Source organism: Euwallacea fornicatus, chromosome 11 (genome assembly GCF_040115645.1).
Source record: "Euwallacea fornicatus isolate EFF26 chromosome 11, ASM4011564v1, whole genome shotgun sequence".
NCBI classification, from domain to species: Eukaryota; Metazoa; Arthropoda; class Insecta; order Coleoptera; family Curculionidae; genus Euwallacea; species Euwallacea fornicatus.
Window position 1 is genome coordinate 2,869,921 of NC_089551.1, and position 19,841 is coordinate 2,889,761.

The window sequence follows — 19,841 nt, forward strand, 5'->3', positions numbered from 1 at the left end:
ATAATCCGGGCGACTCTTCTCAGGTCTTAGAGCTGTCGTAGGGCTTTCATTGATCTATCGCTAAAGAAGAAAAAATCTGAGAATGGCAACGTCACGGGTACGTCTTTGCTAAGTGCGCCTACACCGTGTCGGACTCTTGAAGGTAAATCACCCCAGTTTACTCCAAATAGGAAGCGGAAATTTGAAGGATAAATCCAAGACCTACTGTCCAATTTCAGAGTTTATGCACGCATGCATCGAGCAACGTTGCCGCTTTTAAAAATAAGTAATACGACCCGAGAAGTTCTACGACGGTGTTGTAGTGTTGGTTGTAGCGTTGTGGAATTCTCTCAGGCTCACTAGTGGTACGAGGATAGTCCCAGAAGTGTTCGGCCCGACACTTAAAGGAAAAAATATAGGGAAATATTAGAATATTTCTCAACGTAGTCTCCTTTGAGATTGACACTCTTTTCCCAGCGATAACTTTTACTCTGTTTACAGTAAGAAGCTTCGAATGTGTCAAAATAGGCACCGACCTCGCACCACTAGGCATCACCACAAATCTTTTTCAACCGAGCCATCTTTTCAAGTTTCCAAATAGAAAAAAACCGAGAGGGTTAAGTCTGGCGAATAGGGCGGGCGAGGAACAATTTCAAAAACCAGTTGATTGATTTTGACCATCGCGATAACAGAAACGTGGACTGATGCGTTGTCTTGATAAAACCAGACTTTCTTTTTCGCCAAATGCGGTCGCTCTTCCTTATAATTTCTTCGCTCAAATGCTACAATAAATTTGTATGATATTGTTCGTTGATTGTTTTAATTGCTCTTTCGTCCCAGGTGTGAAATGACAGGCCCATGTTTCATCCATGGTTGTGTGAATCGACGCAGAAACTCGGCTTCATTACTGCGAAACTTTCTCGAACGCTCCCTTGAAAAATCCTCAGGGGACTGTTTTTGTTTAATTGTGAATAATCACGGCATCCATCTTGCACATAGCTTTCTTAAAATTCATTGTTGGGTCGGAGTGCCATGTACAATGCCTCCTGAAATGCCTACTTTTCAGTATAGTTTTGCGATTTTTCACCAAAATATTTGTGGTGGTCAGATCTGGGGTGCCACGGGGTCGACCACTGCGGAGTTCGTCTTGGCAGCTCGTACGACCGCGTTTTAATTCTGCCGCCCAATATTTTACAGCAATTAAGGAAGGACCAGATTTCCCCAGAGTAGAATCTAATTTCGTTTTGATGTTAGATGCACTAAGACCTTTCAAGTGAAAGTATTGAATACCGTATCGATGATCAATTTTTTCTATGTTCACGTGTTCCCTAAAAGGCCTGTCCAAAAAAACACATAAATCAATCTTAGAAATAAGCTTTTTGAGGTTAGGCCTTTGTAATATGCGAAAAATTTTTACAAATAAATTGCCTTCTATAACAGTTTACCTGAAATATCTTGAATTGGATTTTATCTTCGGAAAAGTCCGAGACACGTCAATTTTTTCTTTCAAGAGGGACACTTTTAAATCGTGAATTCGTTGGAGTAGAGTCATCCCCCTAAACGGGGTGGCAACCCCTTCAAGAATCTTAACTGGCAGGTGGGTAAGTGGCACATCATACAGGGACTGCATGGTGTGGCGGAGCACCATCCTGTTGGAAAAATACATAATCCTCTGGGATCCGATCGTCGTTTTCAAGGAGATCCACAATGTGAGGGTAGATGAACTCTTGAAGCAGATTGAGGTAAGATTCACCCGTCAGTTTATCAAGTAGATGAAAAGGCCCAACAATTCTGATCAGTGTAAAATCGGAACAAAACTCATCACCTTGCCTTACGAGTTCCATGATAAAAATCATTGTTTTGTATCACTGCATTGGTGAGTTTATTGTCATTAAGTTTAGGTAATTTTTTTCGATTTATTTCACGGAAGTTTGAAAACGGTTTTTTTACAATATGTAAAGGCGGAACAAAGGAATTTCAGTTCGCTTGCAAATAAAATCGAAATACTTTCAATTTGATATGCCACTTGACCCCCCACGCCATTTAAGATACTTCTAGGGGTTGCCACCCTCGCTAGGGAGATGACTCTGCACCTACGAATTTATGATCTGAAAATGTCCCCCTTAAAAGTAAAATTGAGCTGTTTCGGTGTTTTCCGAAGAAAAAAAAATCCGTTCAAGGTACTTCAGTTGGACCGTTTTAAACGGGCCACCCAGTGTGTCACGTCGGGTACTTCTGGGACCACCTCGGCACGTAAATGCACATTGGTACCAAGAATTCCTCTTAGCCGGTGAAAAATTGCGCACACGCCAGAAAGGATTTTTATTATGTAATAATATAAACCATACTCTCTTTGCGCAACAATATAAACTAACCAGGCCGCTATCACGTCGCCTAAGAAATAGAGCATTTTGAGGCTAATTCAGAGGTCTCCGGAATTTTATGAACGGCAATAAAACTGATGCCGAAAGGCATATTTCCGAGATTAGAAAATGTTTTTACGGCCGCATTTTGTCTTTCCGTCAGACTTTCAAGAGTTGCAATAAAATTACCCAACTCGGAAACAGAATTATCAGGATTTCAATAAGTCTAATCCCTCGCTTAACTCGTTTGAGTCCCCGGCAAATATTTTGTCTTTATTATCTCCGTTCACACTCGCCCTCGTTTCTCTTGGATGAGTTGCGTGATTGACTTAATTATGGGAATTTTCTTAAATGTCCGCTTTTTGCAGCACATTATCAAAGGGGATCAACTGCCCTGTATGAATAGTGTCCTGCAGACTCTCTTATCGGACACAAACTAAATATTTGCAGTGACTCTCTGCTTCAATGGTCTATTGTCCGGCTGTCAAAGGAAAGGAAATGCCATTTCGGGGTTATTCAACGTCCGCGACTTCTTCTTTGTCACAGGTTTTACAATAAATCGGCCGCTATCTAAGACATATTGGATTTTTTTGTGAAGGGAGGCGTTGCACGGATTTCAGCCTCTATATTCAAAGCACAGAGTGGAAACTGTATCAGGTTATGACATATATCACGTCCATAAAACTCGGAGCAAGATGAACGGTATGTCGTGCACAGTGCGGCTGAGGACGTTCCGGTAAATCCTATGTGATCGATTGCGTGCAAAGGAGGGCTCTGGATTATGCAATAGCAATGATCTGTACGAATATGTGTAACAAAGTGGCGTTAACTTTAGAATAAGACAACTGAACATGTGACATAGAGAACAGTAGCAAAATGTGCCCGCAATAAAAAGCAATTTGAAGAATCTTGTGAAACTCCCGACCTCCATCGATCTGTGAGTATGGAAGCGAACTCAAAATGTTTTAGACATCCACCGGTCATAATTCAATTTGCGGTGTATTTAGCTAATTCTAACTCTCCTGTAATTAAACTACTTTTTCATGTATCGGGTGATTAATTGGGAATGGGACATAGCAAAACCCGGGATAGGAAACACGAAAATATGACTAGACAAAACATACCTTTTCCAATGTTGCGTATTTCAAAGTTACAGGGTGTTAAAAGTCGAAATTTCATTTTAAAATTCCCTATTAAGTTTTTGTGTTATCACCCCATCGAATTTTTTTCTTCTATTTTCATGAGCACAAACCAAATTCAAATTCCATTCAATATAATAAAAAGAGCATTCATTTCTGCTCAAAAAAGATATTCTCGTTTAATCCTGATATATTTCTTCGTTTATGAGATTTTTACCCATAAAAAAACGATGGTGGTTGCAAGTGCGCCGACATTTGAATAATTTTTTCTACATCAAGGGATCGGACGTGGAAGTGAGTTTCTATGGCTCGCGACGGGTCCCGACCTTAACCCATTAGACTTCTCAATATGATCAAGGATGAAGGTAATTGTATGCAAAGAGACAATTGATACTTCCGAAGAATCATGGCAAAAATTTCCTCAGACAGCTCATGATATTCAGAATAATGCCGATGTTCAATTTAGAATGAAAAAATCTTTGAGAAAAAAAAGAGTAAAGGACATGGAGGTGGAAAGTGGTCATTTTAAACAGCTGCTTAAATAACAATTAGTTTTTATTTGTTAATGACTCTTCATTTTTTTAATTCCACAAAAGATTTCTTCCAAAATTAATAAAGCCAAGTTAATACTTTTTTATTTATATTTTTTAAATAAAATTAAGGCATTTAACCTTAAGTTTCTCGCGGGCCATGGAAGTTTACTTCCACGACCCATCCTTCGAATGTTAAAAACCATATTTCAAATGTTGGCACATTTGCAGCCACTATTGTCTTGGAGGACTTAAAATAGAATCAGATGAATTAGCTTATAGATAAAAATCTCGTAAACAAAGAGAGATTTCAAGAGTAAACGAGAATATCCGTTTTGAGTAAAAATAGATCCTTTTTTATTACATTGAATAGAATTTGACCTTATTTACACTTTTAAAAAAATATGACCAAATATATTGAAGCGATGGGTTGTAATTAGCGCCCGCTGGGAGTTACGTAAAAATTAGATCAACTTTCTTACCAAGCATCTTACAAAACTCAAGTAGACCAATTTTGGTCTTAATGCTATGAAAACCCAAAAGTTACTAAGCAGTTTTAAATTAAAATTCTAATTTTTAACACTCTGTAATTCTAAAACACGCAATAATGGTATAAAGAATGTGGGGTCATATCGCCATATTCTAGTGTTCTCAACGAATTACCATGTATACCGAATGGAGTCAGTGCCAATAATAATGCAATGAATTTGAAAACTCCTCTCCCTGATCAAACTACATAATTAAGCGATTTGGTGTTTGATGTGAATATATCGAAAATTTCTATCTACACTAATACGATTTCTAATTATTAATCGGTGTTCTTGAACTTACGCATCTAAAAACTAATTTCAGCTTAAATATCAAGTACCAGTGCGTCCTTCCAAAGTTTTGAGTTTGATAGAAATGTTTTACTTTGTGGTGCACCACTGAATACTGAATATATTACTACACAGTTGGAAACAGTGAAATTTCACTTTGGCTTAAATATTAAACATGAGGGGTGTCGCCATAAGGACTGAGAAATTCTGGCACATGCACTTTAGATTTGATTTCGAAGTTTTCCGGTATGCAATTTTGTTTAAATTTGACAATTATTCTATAATTTCAAAACGTAGATCGACATATTTGAATATAACGAATATTGAAATATGATAAAATGAGATCTGAAATGTTGTAAAATTCTCGACCTTCATCCATCTACATAATGAAACAATCGAAAATGTTTTAATACGAGCGAATCATGGATCAATTTCCTTTATGTTTTTATTAATTTTGTCGTAAATTACCGGCAATGAAAACATTTCCTCGTACAGACATACAGGAATTGCACGCAGCAGTGTTATGAATTTAATAATGGCGGAACGAGGCATTATCATTCTATGAAACAAGGTACTTTAATATTTACTAACAATTGAGATGAATCACGGATCTATTGGGAAATTATGCCTTTAACAATATGGATTTAAATTATTCATTAGTGGTCTTAAATTCTTGAGAGAATTCTGCTATTTTCAATCGTGATATTGGCTCTTCAGTAACTTGCTTTTAAATCGGTCTATTGGCGCATAAAATACATCTACCGATTTCTTCCTTATTCAATGAAGAAGCAGACTGAAATTCCCAATAAAATCAAAATTTCGCCTATATGCATGGGATTTCTTGTCCAAAAGGCGTAAGTCTGTTTCACCTCCTTGAGGAGAACCTTTCTTTCCTATCCCCAGTTGAAATTAGATTTTCGCATAACGTCTCTTCTGCCAGGATTTCGGGATTTCTGGATAAGGAGTAGCTACGTTTTAAAGCTGATGCGTGTCTCGGGGGAGAAATAAAAACATCCTTCTGCTCTTCAATATACTTTGAGTTTAAAGTGTAGAAGGGGAGATAAATTGATTTTCCCTATAGTTGTTTTTAATGGTACGAGTATGCGTCAATTACAAGACCACAGATTTTTGGCGAGTCTGTTAGAGCTGTCACTGGGTCCAGACCCTTATCACTGGAAATTCGGCCAAAAAACTTCACCCTGCAGACATTTCAACTACTTAACGAGACCCCATTTGTTTGTCTGAAAACAAATTTGGAACGACTATTAGGTATTTCGCAATACTACAAATTACTGATGTGGTTTATCGTAAGAGATGTTGGAGGAATGCAACAGTTATTATGTGTTTGAGTCCTGCTTAAGGAAATTTCAACCCTTGTACAGCCCTAATTATATACAGGATCAGGGACAAACCGCACGAACTCAAGTGAAACCACATGGCCCGTTACCTTCCGAAGGGCTAGACCACAATTTTGCTGCGGCATGCTGAAGCCAAAGGACTGAACTCACTATAGCTGTTATTAAATGTTACTAAAGCAAATGCCTCAATTTTCCCGATTATTTCAGCTAACATGGAAAGGTTTTTGGAAGGCATTTTTGTTGCAAGAATAAAAAAAATCCATATCTGCTTGAAATCCCCGGCTACTTCACCACTGGACGGTCACTTTGACTTCCTTGCACTTCGCATCCTCATGAGTTTTAATGAAGGAAAATAGGAAATCTTAAAGTTTACCACACAAAGTCAAATCCTAGTAAATGATAGTTCATTATTTCCGCACTGAAAGTAACAGAAAGCAGGCAGAAAATCCACCCAATTTTGCCACTAGATTCAATGTAGCACTAGCAAAGCAATGCCTATAGAGGGTAATTTTCAACACAATGGCTACAGAGCACGTACGTGTAGGGAACTTTAAAACAATCCGATTTTTCTTATCAATTTTTTTTTTTATGTCTACTGTTTCTGAGATGTTGGTTAAAGATGCAGTTTAAAATTGCTGCTATTTTCTCGTCCACATAAATATACCCTTCGCTGAAAGTTAAAGTTTACTCTATTCAATAATTGAATGTCATTTTCTATACTGGTGCATTTGTGATTGATGTGGTGCCATAAATCTTCCTCAATTTCAACGAGCATCGAATATACAAACTCTTTTAAACTTCCCGAAAAGAAAAAAGTCACATGTACTTAAATCTGGTGATCACGGGGGCCAGCGTTAAGGGTTATTTCCTCGCCGCATGCATCAAATTGGAAACTATACGATCCTGTGAAAGTCAATGCCCTGATCTAAAATAAAGTTACAGAAATTCATAAGTGGCTCGAAGTCGCTTAAGATAACAATTTTTGATTTTTTTTAAAGGCATTTGGATGCAGTAGATTACGCGGTATAATTTAATACATCTGGGATGTGGAATAGTAAATTGCCGCAGTCATTCCCCGGGTGCGCCTAATGGGGTTCATGGTCAATATTTTCTAAAAGGCGCCCCCCATTTCTTGCGTTCACTGCGTAAACGTGACCTCCAGCGTTGTTTTGGTAAGGAAAACTCGCTTCGCGAGTTCTCTCTTGAAGATTCGCAGATGTTTGACGATTTGGAATAATGCGATTAGGAAATCTTCTTTAGCATTCCTCTACATTTCAGCGACAATCACCCTTGCAGAATCACGATACTAACAGCATATAAATTTTCTCATTAAACGAAAATGTTCAATTTACAGGTATTTCGAGGCTAATATGCGCCGATCAACAAGAGGAAAAAATGAAATATAAGGAATTGACTTGTTTGGAAGTCCTCTACACTTATTCATTCTGTGTACACTGCAGTGTGAATGCCCCTATGTCTGCGGCGGAATTTTAATGAGTTCGAAGCACCTGGTGGTAGATGTGAGTTGCTTAAAATGGAATTAAATTTTTTACTTCAAAATGTGCCATAATCAGCGATCATGTATTCAAGGAAAATATAAAATCATTCGATATTTGTATCTAATATGGAATGCACGTTTATGCGCATAAGTTTATACGTAACGAGTGTAGCAAGGAAGCCATGATGATTTGTAGCCGAAAGCAGCAGCAAAAGGCCAGTATGGCTAAGGCACCTTGAGATGGAAGGTGCTCTATTACGTGTCTCTTACTAAATGCTCCTAAAGCAAACGTCCCAATTTGCCTGAGTACTCGGGAAACATGTAAAGCCCCCTTTATTTGAGATTCAAAAGTACCCAAGATTGCAATCTTTACATTTTGCAAAGTTAGATTCAAAAGTCCAATTTCTAAGCAATTTGCCGTTTGATCAGATACCCTGCGTTTTTGTCCTGAACAGTCCTCTTTCCTCGGACAAATGCCTGAACCTGGAAAACAAAGAAGGGGAATATATTCCCCCGGGGTGCAATTTTAATTTGGCAGAGTTTACGTAGGGCCCCATCGCTGCCAAGCAATCATAAAAAAACCTTCGTTCCTAATGGGGCCTCGTTGATTTAAGACCCATCTTAATTCGAGACGAATTAGTTTCGTCTCCTTTTAATTTAATGCAGTGCAATGAACAAGTGGTGAGAAACACCCCGGAATCGTTCTTGGAATTAAACTCTCCCTTCCTGGTGGTGGCTGATGTATATTTTTTCGGCTTTGTGCCCGAGTTTAAGAGTAGCTGTGCTTGAAATATTAAACGAACCGGCGCTCGCATGAAATAAATATGTGCCAAAAAGGCCCGATGAAAGATTTTTCAAATATGGATGAGGTGACGGAGAGATTTCTCACCAGCCCATCGACCGATAGTGAAAGTTAATATTCGGCTATTCGTTCTTTATAGTCTTTATTCATCTTCATTTTTTCGGCCATAAAAACGGCAGCTCTAGGACTTATCTTAACAGGAAGGGGAGCATTTTTAACGGTTCTCTCCACACTCAACTTGCAACAGAACTTAAGCTAAATGAAACCCGAGTAATGTAGGCTTGAACGGCTGCTGACGTTTCATCTGCGAACGTCACTCCAACGTTACTTTTTTAAAGCTTTTCGATGGGTTTGTTCAGCTTAAAGTTAAATAGGGCCCTGCTCGACCCCTCTGCGGACCGGAACCGGAGAGGTGCCCTCCGTGACATTCTCAACCGCTGTGTAGCACCCCTTGTGTGATTCTGTGGAAACGGGCCCTTCTGGCCTCACACGTTTCACAGCCTTCCAGAGAGAGCGCTGCGACTCAGTGTCCAAGGTCTTTCGAAACTCAACGATTCTAGGGCCTAAGGCCCTCTCTCTGGTTTTTATGCCGGCCTTGCAGAGTCGGGCCCTCCAGGCGACACCGTCCATCCTCCTCAACCCTGCCTGGTTATTGTTAATATGCATTCTTGCCAACCTCGCACCCAACACGCGGTAGAGAGTTCGAACCAGCACCGATAGTATTCTTTTATCTCCGCCTTTTGGTAAGAGCACCCGGAAGGTCGGTAGCCTCCTGAAGGACAAAAATGATACGAAATTTCGCAGGGCAGGAAGCCGTGAGGTCTTGTGGTATCAATCCATGGGGGCCTGCATCTCAGTTTGAGCGCATTCCTCATCTATTCGACGGAGATGGAAGCGCTTAAAACAGCTATTGTTAATCTAAATATTCAAGAACTTAGTCATAACGGTAGGTTACACCAAAAATGAAATGGAGATGTCTGCGATTACAGTGGTTCAAAATGTTCCCAAATGGTTAAAAATCAAAACTACATTAACTATATATACCGGATGTTTCAGAGTTGAAGTCACAAAAGCCCCAGCGAGATTCCGCTTAGCAAAATATGGGAAAAAGCTCATTTGGACATGGGACAAAAAATGCTTCGTTTCCGAGATAGAGGGTGTTTAGTTTTTTTTTAAATTCACTTTTTTACTAATAAATTAAAAACGCTTTAGCCGGTTTTAATTAAATTTTTACAGTTTATTAAAACAATAATCAAATATCTACTGAACCAATTCAATTTGATCCAGAATTTCCAGAATTTTATTAGATTTTTTTTGTTTTCATAAGTTAAACACTCTGCGATAATTTTTTGGGTACTTTTTAAACCTTTTTATGTTCCTTTATAGATTTTCAAAACATGCCGAGGTATAGTATTGGAGTTTTTTTTCAAAAACGAAGCGGGATATCAAAAAAAGTAAAAAAAACAAAAATGTATTTTTAGTGAATATACCTGAATATATTTTATAAAAATTGCAAAAAACTATAGGGTAATAATTCCTCTGCATAAAAACAACCGATTTGTTGGCTGGATGTGCAACAAGATATTTTGAATCAAATTTAATTGGTCCAGTAGATGACTGATAATTGTTTGAATAAACCTGAAAAATTTCATTAGAATCGGGTAGAACGTTTTTAAGCTACAAATAAACTAGATTAAAAAAGAACTTAATATCCTACTTCCTGGAAATGAAGTATTGTCGGACTTATGTTCATATAAACTTTTTCCCATATTTTGCTGAGCACGATTTTCCTTCGGCTTTTTTAACTTCCACTCTCAAACATCTTGCATACAGTGTGCTCATTAAACATGTGACAAAAATTCAAGAAACTATTTTCTGGACTATTCTAAAAATATTTCGTCCCCGGATAATTTTTGAAAAGCCGCTCTGTTCCAAACATACAGGGCGTGAAACATTTTCCATAATAGCAACATTTCATTACTAAATATTACATGTAAAGCTCCTTAATCTACAAGACCTGTTGAAAATTACTACCTCGAGTGGAATGGTCTTTGTGAGGCATATCTAGAGTTACCAATTTTTGCCAGCAAGGCACTCCATGGGCAAAAAGAATCAGCGTTAGTACCTGGATCTTTCTCTATCATGTCCACCACATTGTATTCCACTTCTAGCAAACTTACTGTCATTTTCTTTCCTTTTCCTCCACTTTTCTTAACAATGACATACAGAGATCCATGAATTGTTCGAGGTGGACCTCACTTATGGTCTGCGTTATCCCCAGATTTAAGCCCCCTGGATTATTTCCTATGGAGGTTTCTAAAGTCATCAGTTCTAGTAAGTAGTAAACTTTACATTTAATATTTAGTAATAAAATGTTGCTATCGTTGAAAATTCTTCGCGCCCTCTATCTTCGGAACAATAAGACTTTTCAAAAATCATTAAAGGACAAAATATTCTTAGAATCCAATCTTGATACCCGCCCCTGAAAAATAGTTGCAATTTTTCTGTAGGGATTCAAAAAAAAGCACAAAAAATTATAATAAAGCACAAAGTTTTATTAATTTATCTCGAAACATTTCGCAAATATTAAAAAACCATCCTCAGGAACCAACCTTCCACACCCAGTATATCGAAAACAAAGCGCCTTTCGATATATATTTATGTGAAGTTTTCGTTATGTTTTTTGATCTGGGACCTATGGTTGAATTTATGGCAGTCTATTCAGAGACACCTTCTATATTATTATTTTACTTATTTACTCAGACTAATGTGTTAGATTTGATCAGGATCACTGGTATCGAATTCAGAGATATCAACGCTGCTACTATCATTGCTGGTATGGATAATGAGGGGCTCGATTATCACATCAATAAAATTATCCATGCTCCATATTCGTTCCTCTTGTTTCAACACATGTTTTATTACATTTTGCCATGATAAAGGCGCAATTTCGCCCTGTGATGTTACGGATGGCTACATAACTCGCGTTCAGAAATAATCGGAAACTATCAGGTGCATGCAAAGATAGATTTTGCCTGGGAGACCTATAGGTAGCTGAATAAATTTTTGTCTAAGCATTAATAAAAAAAAAACAGCATTTATTGGGGCCCTCTATAAAAAACCACTGTATACGAAACGAACATAAAAATTCACGATGAATAAGGTATTTTGACCTTTTTGAGTATATTGGACCACTGGACGGTTTATCACACGTGTAGACATTTTCGCTCCTTTTTTATATGAACTAATTTCTTTAAAATTGAGTTAAACTGTGAATCTGCCCGTTTAGCCTCGCTAGTCCTCCGGGGAGGTACAAGCAGAGACCTCGTGCTCTCGTCCATCGGTAAATTCCCCAGCACACCCTTCAGATATCCATGGTAGAGACAAGGCAATATTCCCCTACATGTAAAGCTATTCTGATTTTCCTTTGACCCCAACTAACTCGACAGTTATTGATAATAAATTGATATTAACCTGTCGTCATGTTTAAATAAACGTAAGGGGCGCGGGAATGACATTAATTATCATCCAAATGGCGCAATGGCCCAAAAAACGCCCTTAATATTGGTTTCACTAGATATAATACTAATAATAATAATAAATATTCCAATTCATTATAATAATTTTAATATCACAATAATTTCTGTTTTAATTAAAGCTTCGCGTATATCATTAATTGGAACACCAATATTGGCAATACCACTGTTATTTTACCCCGATTTCCAGGATTTTCGGCGAAACTGGAGAAAGTATCCGTCCATCACCATATTCTATTCGCATTAGTCCCGAAGATAATTTAGTGGTCTATCCGAGCTGAGGATGGCCATATTTCACGGTTCTATTCACGAAAAATGGCGAAAGGCAGAAGGTTTTGATTTAGGAGGCTGCCTGGGACGACAGAGATTAATATCAAATTACATAAAGAGCGTTCTTTTCTGGAGATTCTTCAATATGCGCTCCATCGCAACCTAATTTGGTCTGAAAAACTTCGACAAGGCAAGTAACAGCATAAATGTCGCATTTACACGGACGTTTAAATCAGAATCTCCCACTGGAGAAGGAGCAAGAGGTAACGTAAAGTCTCTGGCACGGTAATTTGTCTGTTTAGCATCTGGGGCACGTCCACAGACGTCGGTTGCATAACAAGCGTGCACGAGATCAAATATCCACGTGCCAGATAATTTACGAGAAATTGAGGAGAAGACAATATACAGGGTGTTATTTAAGTACGTGGCCAGACTTCAAGGGGGTTATTCTTTGAGCGATTCTAAGACGAACAGTTTATGTAAACATTGGTCTGGTCATGCTTGTTTTGCCAAGACACCGGGAGCTTAAAAAAAATCGCTTTTTGACATAAATGTTAATAATTTTTTAACCGATTTCGTTGAAATTTGACAGTGTTATTTATGGTTATTATTGCTATTTATGCGTTACTGACTTTTTAAACCTTTTGTGCTTCTTTCGCATTAAGTACAGTCATGGCCACCCAGATCACCGGATTTAAATCCGTCTGACTTTTTCCTTTGGGCGCATACCACTAAGCTAAAAATACAATTTGTTTTTATACATTTTTTTTGCATCTCGTTTTATCTTTGAGAAAAAAATCACTCTACGGCATGGCCTTGGGACAAGACAAAAAAAATTCAAACCTCCAAACTATCAACAAGTCCTGTTTCTAGTAATCTTTCGCTTAGGTCGACCCTTTTGGATAAAACAACGAAACATGAAATGCATAACGTTATTTATTACTGCAACGTTTCAATGATTCAGTTTACAAATGCAGAAATGAACGATAACTATTTTGTTTATGGAATGGCCCAAGGCACTTCCAGAGCGGCTAAACGGATTTATCAAGAGAGATATCCTCATCGCCCTGTACCAAATAGACAAACGTTTGTATGAATACATGAAAGATTGTGCGAATCAGGAACTTTTCAAAGGTCGCCTGGTGCTATTGGGAGCCCTGCAGCAGTGAGACAGTGAAGGTGGAGTAAGCGATTTTTTAAACATAGAACGATTGAAAAAAAAGTTTCACATCCTGTATCTTGAAAACGAAGCATTAGCAGACCTATGTTTATACGGGGTCCGGCAACAAGACTGAACTATTATAAAAGGCTTGCTCTGAAAAAATAAATAAAAGCAGCGATTCAAATAGTCGGTACTGAAAAATGGGCTTTGTTGTTGGCAATTTGTTGATGTTTGTAGATTACGTCCTTGATACGTTCACCATGTTCATTAACAAACATTTGTAGTGTTTTGCTGAAATTTCCCAACGCATTCTGAAGCAAATCTTGGCTGATTCCATTTACTGCTTCTCTCATCCGGTCTTTTAAGTCGTGTTTTGTTTGTGTTGTTGTACGCTGCTGGGGACGAGCAGTGTACGCTTTTCTCTTAAAATAACCCTGAAGAAAATAATCTGGTGCTGTCAAATCCGGAGAGCTTGGGGGCCATGGAACGTCGCCAAACCGTGAAATGGGGCGACGTGGGAACATTTGCCGTAAAAGAGTAAAACTTCCCCTATTAGTGTGAGAGTTGAAACCATCTTGTTGGAGAAAAAAATATTTTGGCCCCTTCTTTGACGTTCTAAATTCGCATACGGTGGTGGAAGAGGATATTTAGACACCACTTACTCGGAGTGTGAAATGTTCCAAAATCGAAAGTTTTAAGAGCACTTAAGAATTAGTGTATAAATAACAAATTTCGTCGTCAGGTCTTTTAACCAATATGATTTATTAGGAATAAAGAAATGTAAAAGACAAGCAACACAAATTATATTAAAAACAGTATGAAATACTATAGGAAAAAAGTATTTGGATACATTTTACTGGATATGGCAACAAAAAAAAACATTCTAATATTGTTCGGGTACTCTCGACTCCTTATAATTGCTTCTAACAATTTAGGCATAGAATGAACTAAATTCTTAGTTACTTCTGCAAAAATGCTCCTCCAAGCGTTCCTTAACTCTCTCTCCCAATCGGTACGGTTTTGTACAGTTTATTTTCGAACTTATTTGTCCAGTTCTTTACACAAATGTTCAATTACATTCACTTCAGGTAGCTGCAAGGGTGTTTCCAATACATGGGGAGTATTGTAAAGAAGCCATTTCTTTACTAAACGCGATTTATCTTTAGGATCGTTATCTTGCTGAATAGGATAACGATCCGACAGATTCAATTTAATGGCACTTTGGCCAAAGTTATTCTTTAAAATGTCTAAATAAGAGCGTTGGTTCATAATAGATCCTATGAATAAAAAATTTCCTACCCCATTTGCCGTTATACATTGCCAGCCATACCCTTATATTACCTCCTCCTTGTTTCATCTCTAGGATGAAGGTTTTTCTTATTCAGAGTTGCTTTTTTTTACCCAAACTAATTTTCCTCTACCCGATCCCCAAATGCTAAATTTGCTCTCGTTTGAAAATATAATAATTTCATAAAGTTCAGTTGATTTATGTTTACGGGCATTTGCAAAATATGTTCGCTTTTTTCTTTCACTTCATAATTAACGTTAATTTTTTTCTTTCGAATTAAATGTTTTTCTCACTGTTTTAGGTGTTACAGACTTCCCTGTTGCATCCTTCAAAGCTCTGACGATGTTTGTTGAACTTTCAAATGGGTTCTTCTTAACAAGTCTGAAAATAAAGCTCTCGTTCCTGTCGGAAAGTTTTGAAAGTCTGCCGATTCGTTTTTTATTTTGGACTGTTTTTAAAACTTCATTTTTTTTATAGTGTATGCCATCGAAAAATGGTGTCTACCACTCAGTTTTCCTATTTTCGTTGCGGCTTTACCTTCTTTATATAATTTAATAATTACACATTTTTCTTCAGTTGTTACTTGCCTAGATTTCGGAGTTATTACATAAAATTCGAAGTTTCTCTCATTTTAATAAAGAAGCACCAGATTCTCCACTACCACTGCATTCTACCGCTAGCAAATAGTAGAGCAGCAACGTGCGGGTGTGTGTAAATACTTTTTCATTTTGTATTTCATACTAGTTTAAATATAATTTGTGTTTATTCGTTTTTACATTTTTATATTGCTTATAAATCGTATTGTTTAAAAGACCTGACTATGAGATTTCTTCTCTATACAGGGTGATTCATTGGGAGTAGGACATGGTGAAAACTGAGATGCCAATTTATACATGGACCCACTAAGAAATCCACGTCCATTTTTTTAATATTATTAAAAAAAAGTCTGTATACATGAGAACCTCGAAATCAAGCCTTAAGTGTATGTGCCAGAATTTTTCGGGCCTTATGGCGACACCCCTCATGTTTAATATTTAAGCCAAAATGAGATTTCAGGGTTTCCAACTGTGTGGTAATATATTCAGTATTTAGTGGTGCACCATAAAGTAAAATATTTCTATAAAACTGAAAACTTTGGAATGACGCAGTAGTGCTTGATATTTAAGTTAAAATGAGTTTGTAGTAAGCAGAAGTTCAAAAACACCGATCAATAATTAGACGTCGCATTAGTGTAGATAGAAATTTTCGATATATTCACATCAAACACCAAATCGCTTAATTATGTAGTTTGATCAGGGAAAGGAGTTTTCAAATTAATTGTATTACTATTGGTCCGTTAGGTATACAGGGTGATTCATTGAGAACACCGAAATATGACGATAGGACCCAATACGCCTTATACCAATGTTGCGTGTTTTACAATTACAGGGTGTTAAAGTTTTAAATTTTATTTTTAAATTCCTTAATAACTATTTGCGCTTTGATAGCATCAACTTCAAAATTTGTCTATTTAGGTTTCGTACCATGCCAAGTAAAGAGGTTGATCTAATATTTATGCAGCTCTTAGAGGGAGCTAGTTACAACCCATCGTTTCGGTAAATTTGGTCATATCTTTTTACGAGGGCAACTAAGGCCCAATTCTATTCAATATATTAAAAGAGAGTCTATTTTTTACTCAAAAAAGGTATTCTCATGTATTCCCGATATCTCTCTTGATTTGCGAAATTGTTATGACTCTAAAATGTGACATAAACGTATGTCTTAAAATGCGGCATTTCCGATATACAGAGTGTTAAATATTAAGAAAAGTAAAATATTTATCTTCGTATTTTCAAATACGCGCGTGATATTGCATTAAAACTCGGTTAAATGCGATAACTACCGACGTGCATCGAGATTAACATGTTAATTCTTATAAGTAAATGGGGCGTACGCCACTGTTATTTTGCAAATTGGCTACATCATCACAGTTGTTGCATAATGTATCGTAATAACGAAAATTCTGTCCGTTAACGTATCGAGTTAGATGAAAATGAGCTTCATTCGGCATGATAAGCCCATTGAGAACATTTCGATCGTTAATCAACATTTCTAACCTTTGTCTGTAGTTGCTAAACTGATTCTTTCAATATTTTATGGAGTACCGATTGTAAAAGTACCATCGAAAAACTTTCATACGATACTGTGGGTTCCTTCAAAACATTTGACCAACATCGAAATCATTTTTTTTATTGTAATGTGTCCGCTGTGTGTTACACGAAATTCATTGCGAAAACACTTTTGTGTCCGTAATATTGATTGCGTCGTAATAAAACATTTAACGATAAAAACGCGTTGGTTTATTTTCCAATTTGTCACAACACGCTTAACTGTCAAAGTGACGGAATCAAGAAATTGCTCTTTGTCAAACATGATCTCATTTTTTTTCCATGGCATGCTTTTTAAAACCATTCAACACTGTTGCCGGACCCGTTATAAAGGTCCTAGAGTTACTCAAAGAATGACCTCTTCAAGTGCGGCTACCTACTTAAATACTATAACACTGTATTCCTTGATGACTGGGAGAGCGGGGGTGTTTGAACTTATTTCAGTTTTTACGATGGGTGAGATCAAAATTGTCACCTCAAGGGTGTCCCCGTTAACCCCAGTTCTCATCCAGATAAATCCCGACAATTTTTATTGAAAAAACATCACTCCTCTGATGCGGCCTCGGTTGGATGAGACCCAAATCCCGCAGTCTGCAAGGACGTTTCCTCGATATGTTCCCAATACTATTGTTTCCGCTTGGAAAATGTAATTACTCGGTGGCCCAAATATAAAGCAACTTTCGTCTCGGTTGGAGGAAGATCGATCAATTGTCGCTTCGGCACGCCACTGACCGAGCTTCTAAAGCAACTAAAGAGTGTCGTCGGGTCAGTGCAATAATGTGTCTTCAAGTGACGCCTTAAGCCCATAAATGTCGGGTTTTAATGTCTTTTAAAACCCGAAAACTCTACGGCCTGGAAGCGGAAAAATGTTGCACCAAGACTAGATTTATGGTCCGTGATGATGCGGTGAACTGTTTTATTATTGGAAATGCAATTTTAGTGTGTTTATATACGATCTAAAAGATCAATTTATCATTTTCCTGGAGGCAAAAAGGTCATTAGCAATGCAGGTGGTTGATATGCGGCGAAATGCATTTTTTGGTGGGAAAATAGGTTTGCTGTAAGGGAACAACGTTTTGCATCGCAATGGATTGGGAGCGCGAGGAGCCAGGAAGTCTTTGAGTTTATGAGGCACCAATCAAATCTCTATGTAGTTCACCTGAATATTGCAAAAATTAGTCAACACAAAAGAAGCAGCAGAATATGTCTGGACGCCTGATAAACCGTCCAGTGGTCCGATATATCGAAAATGTTAAAATCTTATTAATTATAAACTTCAATGTGCGTTTCATGTGCAGTTATTTTTTAATAGTTCCAATTTCAGTGGTTGTAATGCATTTGGTTCTGCGTAATTTTCAAAAATAGTGGATTGGAAAAAAGGGATTTCAAAATTGACCGGCCAAATCTCCGGACTTATCTCCGCTCGATTTCTTTATGTGGGGATACATGAAAGGAATTGTTTGCGATTCGTCCTCGACAACTTCACACGATATAAAAATACGCATAAGAGACGCGTTTGGAGCTGTTGTCCAGCAAGTGTTGTAGAGAGTTAGTAGTGGTTTTAAAAAAATAATTAGTAAATGTCTGGAAATGGACGATCGACATTTCGAACATCTGTTATAAACATTTTGCTTTTGTTTTATGTTATGGTTTATGTGTGATTTAGAACTTTTAATTAAAATACACAAATGGCGTGAAGAACAATTATTTAGCGTATTCTGCAAAAACGAAAAGACTTAGTTACGAACACTCTAGTGCCATTCGATAGGTACTAAAAATAAAATTTCCTGGCAAGTTAAAAAATACCGCACCGTATTTAAATTAAACAAGTTGTGGCAACTTGAAGTTCTTATTTGATTAGTTTCAACATTTGGAGACCCTGTACAAGACGGCAAGTTCACTGTGATTGGGATATAAAATATGATCTATCGCGGCATTTCACTCTAAATTACCCTTATTAAAACACACGCTTATTTTGATGGGAGAATTCAAAAATGCAATTATATACAGGGGTTCCACTAAAAAAAACCATAACTTTAATACTTTTAGGGCTTCTGGAACATCCTGTATTACACGAAAATAATTTTTTAAATAACCATAGTAACCGCCAATAGCCCAAACGTAGAATTTTTTGAAAATCCATTTTGACCACAATGTCCCGTGCCGTATAGCATGAATAACCCTGTATAGTGAATGTAGTTTTGATTTTGACCATTCAGCAACAGTTGGAACCACCCTAATCGCAATGCATGTTTATCTCTGATCAATTTTTTTTGTGATCTACCTGATGACTAATTTTTTCAATATTTATATGAATTATGTATATACAGGGTCCCTCATACGCAATATAGAAAAACGGCAATAATTTTTAAATAACTTTTCTATGAAAAAATGTGTCAAGTGAAACTTACAAGCCAAATGCGTTGCCATTATTTGATAACTTTTTTTCTCGCCCCGTAACAGTCCAACGAAATCCAACTTTTGTTTTCTGGATGAGACCCTGTATTTATGATATGTTTTACAGAATCAACGCTTATTTGCGCATGCAGATATATGAAATTTTATAGGTGTTAGATTAGAATATTTTTTTTAATTTCTTTATTCACTTCAGACAGAGCTATCGACCTCATTGGTCTTTCTACCTGTGACACAATGTTTTACATTTCTTCTTTACAATTCAATCAAATATACACAAAAAAGGGAAGAAGTGGAAAAAAATCAGAATTCTTGGAAATATTCCAGCAGTGTCGTGGAAGGAAAGAGGAAGTGCGATTGTCTTCTTTGTCTTGTTAGGCAAAGGGGGTTGAGTTTAATCCAATTGTAGTGGTTTTTTCCATTTGGATTGTAGTTGTAGTAATTTTTCCGTTATTGCAGTCATTAGCGTCCGTTCATATAAATGTGCCTCGGATGGATTGTGGAGGGGGTTCTCGGGGTGGCTTATTTTGGTGATT

At 37.2% G+C, this 19,841-nt stretch overlaps 1 protein-coding gene across 7 annotated transcripts in view; it reads right to left on the reverse strand.

Annotated features, from left to right (window-relative positions):
• Positions 1-19,841, reverse strand: part of LOC136342229 (neuroligin-1-like) — a 96,572-nt gene that overhangs the window by 52,118 nt on the left and 24,613 nt on the right. The window lies entirely within an intron of this gene.